Raw genomic sequence first — 5,434 nt, 5'->3', positions numbered from 1 at the left:
CACATCCTTGAGAATACGCAACTGTATTTCACCTCTAATTTCATCTACGCACCATTCATGAAGTCGCCATCTCTTTTATTATCTCAATCAACCCAATAAAGAAATTACTTGGTCCATTTACTGACCAACTGCCAAGTCACACATGATCATCAATTAATTTTCATTACTGTCATGATTAGATGTTCTGCTTCAGTTCGTTGCTGATGCATTCGTTCTCCAGCCTCTATTAGCAATTCTCAACAGAAATCTCTCAAATACTCACAGTTCCCCTTCCATTTCTAAATATTTTTCGCATTAAATGCCCAACAGTCGCTGCCATACATCGGAACTAGTAATATGTACCGAATATATTGCGTTTCAGAGTCATCAAACTCAATTCTATGAATACTATATATACAGGGTGGTCCATTGATCGTGACCGGGCCAAATATCTCACAAAATAAGCGTCAAACGAAAATACTACAAAGAACGAAACTTGTCCAGCTTGAAGAGGTAAACCAGATGGCGCTCTGGTTGGCCCGCTAGATGGCGCTGCCATAGGTCAAACGGATATCAACTGCATTTTTTAAAAATAGGAACCCCCATTTTTATTACATATTCGTGTAGTGCGTAAAGAAATATGAATATTTTAGTTGGACCACCTTTTTCGCTTTGTGATAGATGGCTCTGTAATAGTCACAAACATATGGCTCACGGTTTTAGCGAACAGTTGGTAACAGGTAGGTTTTTTAAATTAACAGAACTTAGGTACGTTTGAACATTTTATTTCGGTTGTTCCAAAGTGATACATGTACCTTTGTGAACTTATCATTTCTGAGAACGCATGCTGTTACAGCGTAATTACATTAATGCAATAAATGCTCAAAACGATGTCAGTCAACCTCAGTGCATTTGGCAATACGTGTAACGTCATTGCTCTCAACAGCGAGTAGTTCACCTTCCATAATGTTCGCACATGCATTGACAATGCGCTGACGCATGTTGTCAGGCGTTGTCGGTGGATCACGAAAGCAAATATCCTTCAACTTTCCCCACAGAAAGAAATCCGGGGACGTCAGATTCGGTGAACGTGCGGGCCATGGTATGGTGCTTCGACGACCAATCCACCTGTCTTGAAATATGCTATTCAATACTGCTGCAACCGCACGCGAGCTATGTGCCGGACACCCATCATGTTGGAAGTACATCGCCATTCGGTCATGCAGTGAAACATCTTGTAGTAACATCGGTAGAACATTACGTACGAAATCAGCATAATTTCCACCATCGACAAAATGGGGGCCAATTATGCTACCTCCCATAATGCCACACCATATATTAACCCGCCAAGGTCGCTGATGTTCCACTTGTCGCAGCCATCGTTGATTTTCCGTTTCCCAATAGTGCATATTATGCCGATTTACGTTACCGCTGTTGGTGAGTGACGTTTCGTCGCTAAATAGAACGCGTGCGAAAAATCCGTCATCGTCAGGTAATTTCTCTTGTCCCAGTGACAGAACTGTACACGACGTTCAAAGTCATCGCAATTTAATTCCTGGTGTATAGAAATATGGTACGGGTGCAATCGATATTGATGTAGCATTCTCAGCACCGACGTTTTCGAGATTCCCGATTCTCGCGCAATTTGTCTGCTACTGATGTGCGGATTAGCCGCGACAGCAGCTAAGACACTTACTTGGGCATCATCATTTGTTGCAGGTCGTCGTTGACGTTTCACGTGTGGCCGAACAGTTCAAGTTTCCTTACATAACGTAACTATACGGCGAACGGTCCGGGTACTTGGATGATGTCGTCTAGGACACCGAGCAGCATACATAGCACACGCCCGTTGGGTATTTTGATCACAATAGCCATACATCAACACGATATCGACGTTTTCCGCAATTTGTAAACGGTCTATTTTAACACGGGTAATGTATCACGAAGCAAATACCGTCCGTACTGGCGGAGTGTTACGTGATAGCACGTACTTATACGTTTGTGACTGTTACAGCGCCATCTATCACAAAGCGAAAAAAGTGGAACAACTAAAACATTCATATTTCTTTACGTACAACACGAATATATAATAAGAAATAGCGGCATCTAGCGGGCCAACCATAGCGCCATCTGATTTCTCCCTTCAAGCTAGACGAGTTTCGTTCTTTGTAGTTTTTTCGTTTGATGCTTATTTCGTGAGATATTTGGCCCGGTCACTATCAACGGACCATATATATATATATATATATATATATATATATATATATATATATATATATATATACTACAAACAACGAAACTCGTCTAGCTTGAAGGGAGAAACCAGATGGCGCTATGGTTGGCCCGCTAGATGCCGCTATTTCTTATTATATATTCGTGTAGTACGTAAAGAAATATGAATGTTTTATTTGGACCAATTCTTTCGCTTTGTGATAGATGGCGCTGTAACAATCACAAACGTATATATATATATATATATATATATATATATATATATATACATACAGTTTCTGTTCTTTCGGACATACCGAATAGAATGCGTTTCAGAGTCATTAAACTCAATACTATGAAAACTATATCTATATATATAGTTCAGGCTCACCGGCCATTTGGCGATCTTCTTCCGTGCGGATGCACAAACAGTGCCCGAACTCTTACGGGAATCGGCGGTAAAGCCACGAGTAATGAGTATGATGGGCGGGGACACTATGAATATAGTGCGGTACAATAAGTTGCGAATGTGGGTCTCACGGGAGGCGTGCCAGGGATAAGTCCCTGCAGTCGCACTCTCCTCTGTGTCCTCGGTGGCTGAGAAGGATAGAGTGTCTGGCATGTAAGCAGCGGATCCAGGCTCGAGTCCCGGTCAGGACACACATTTTCAACTGTCCCCGTTGACTTATATCAACACCCGTATGCAGCTAAGGGTATTCATTTCATTGTAAAACTATATCTGACCAAAAGGATCCAGACACCCCTACGTAACGTTCAGTTGGCCACCACGTATCATGAGAGGCGGATCCGCCAATATAAAAGGAGACAGGGAATGTTGTGTGGTCTGTAGAGAAGCAGTAGCATCAGAATGACTCGGTCAGGAGAATTACTGACTTCGAACGTGGACTATAGTTCAATTCTTTTATCTTGGCGGCTCGCGCATGCCCGCTCAGACGCGGGAAATTGCTGCGTTGTCAGTTGTAGGCGCTAAGAGAAGCAGCGCCATAGTATAGTATAGCATAGTATAGTCCGCAAACTTACGTTTAGGGGGGAGCACGAAGTTTATGAAGTAAAGCCACCACGGCCGCATTAACCCTTTCGCTGCTACAGAGACGTGCTCCCCGCATTCCGCGCTGTGCGCGATTTTGTCATCATTGCACTGCTCGCCTGTGCAGACACATGGTGTTTCGACTGCTTTGACACACTTATCATTCGATTTCACATAAACTATTTGGCCCAAAAATTTGATTTTTACACATCTTCTTGACTGATACCTCCCTCCCCCTCCCCCATAAATGACTTAATTTTGTTTCGATCTTCAACGCAGTTATTGTGCAACATAAAATGTAGTAAACCATTGCACGAAATTTTGAAGAGTTTGCAGAGGTAAAAGTCCCAGCGTATACTTTCCGTATGGTCGATTTTAGTTGCCACTAGAAATTTCAAAAAATTTCATTCACACGAATAATATTCATGAAGTAAGACACTTCGATATGGTTTTTAAATAGAGAAGATATTAAGCACCAAACAAGGTTTAAACTTGGAACCTTTTGCTTAGCAGCCAAACACCTTAATCATTACACTTTTTTTAATTTCATTTTGTTCGCTTTCGTTCGTTGCATCTGCTCGGGGCGGACGTCGTAAGACATCCGTTTAAGTTCGTTGTTGATCGATTAACTGAGTTTTTTTTTATTACAGAGGGCAGCTAATCCTCTGACCGAACACGCTGAGCTACCATGCCGGCACTCTTAACGCAGCTCGTCATTTAACAGAATTCCTGGAGGAGTTTAAAAAATCACGCAAAATACCGTCAAACACTGTTGGTATGACTATGAATTACTCACGTTTCGTCGAAGTACAACAGGAAATAAACAATTACCGCTGTTCTTTATTGAGAAAAAGCAATTAGTGAGAATGAATTTCCCTGCTATCACCTGAATTAGGAGGCTTATTGCTTGTTTGGTTTAATTAATTAATAAAATATGAAGCAACTGGTATAAAGAATGCTTTTACCGAACTTTCTTGTATAGAAAGTCTGCTATTTATGACTGAACGTTTCTAAAACTGAAGACACTCGTCCATGCTCTGCACTGCAGTCGAGCTCTGGCAACGTCGTTCTCTGTTCATTGGCTGACTGTGTTTTGTGACGTCAGATGCGCAGAACGAACCTAAACTCGGCCGCCGTCGTAAATGACGCGCACTTTGTTATTGGATGTCAACGGAGTAACAAATCTATCAGGGACACATCAGCCCTTCTATAGTTGCCCCAGTCAACTGTTGGTGACGTGACTGTGAAGTGGAAACGCGAATAAATAACCAATGACCAATTGCCTGGACACATGTGCTGATGATCAATTCATTTTCATTACTGTCATGATTAGATCTACTGCTTCAGTCAGTTGCCGATGCATTTGTTTTCCAGCCAGCGAAACGAAGAGGAGGCAGACCTGACGTAGTGACGAACAGGAACAGGGGAGCATTGCCAAGGATGGTTGGCAAAAAATCACAAGAAATCGGCGGAAGCAGTCACTCGCCAGTTCCTAAGTGCTACAAACAGCTGAGTTAGCACAATGACTGTCTGTAGGGGGTTCAAAAAGAAAGAGAAACTATGGTCGAGGAGAACCATATAAGCCACGTATTTCTTCAGTGATTTCTAACGGACGCTCGAGATGGTGCAAAGAGCGACGCCAGTAGAGAATGAATGACTGGAAACGAGTGATCTGGGCGATGATTCATGCTATACGCTGTGGCAATCCCATAGAAGTGTTTGGGGTTGACGAAAGCCTGGATAACGTTAGCTACCATCTTGTGTAGTGCTAACAGTGAAATGTGTTGGAGGTGGTGTTAAGGCTAGTTTACACGACGACATTGGGTTGCGCCACTCGTTGCATGGAATGAGTTGCTCGCAAGTGGTTTCATATATGACTGGAGACACGGCGACACCAGTATACACTTCAGTTTCGTCGTTTTGTGAGTCCCTGAGTCGTGTCTGAAATGAAAGTTTTGGCAGCTGCACGTCGCACGAGTTGTGATCGAGTTAAAGCTTGTTGCGTGGATTCGCTGAATAAGAAAAAAACAAGGAACGTGTTTCGATTCGTGACAGGATGAAGAAACGACGTCAGCTCTGTTGCTCAGCATCCTCGCTCAAATAATTTATAACAGAAGATAGAAGAAGTTCTTTTAATTATCTTCTAAATAGAGTTAATTATATGATAAGGAATAAAGGTACTGTAATGCATGAAGA

This window comes from Schistocerca piceifrons, chromosome 2, assembly GCF_021461385.2.
Source record: "Schistocerca piceifrons isolate TAMUIC-IGC-003096 chromosome 2, iqSchPice1.1, whole genome shotgun sequence".
NCBI classification, from domain to species: Eukaryota; Metazoa; Arthropoda; class Insecta; order Orthoptera; family Acrididae; genus Schistocerca; species Schistocerca piceifrons.
This window is presented reverse-complemented; position numbering follows the sequence as displayed.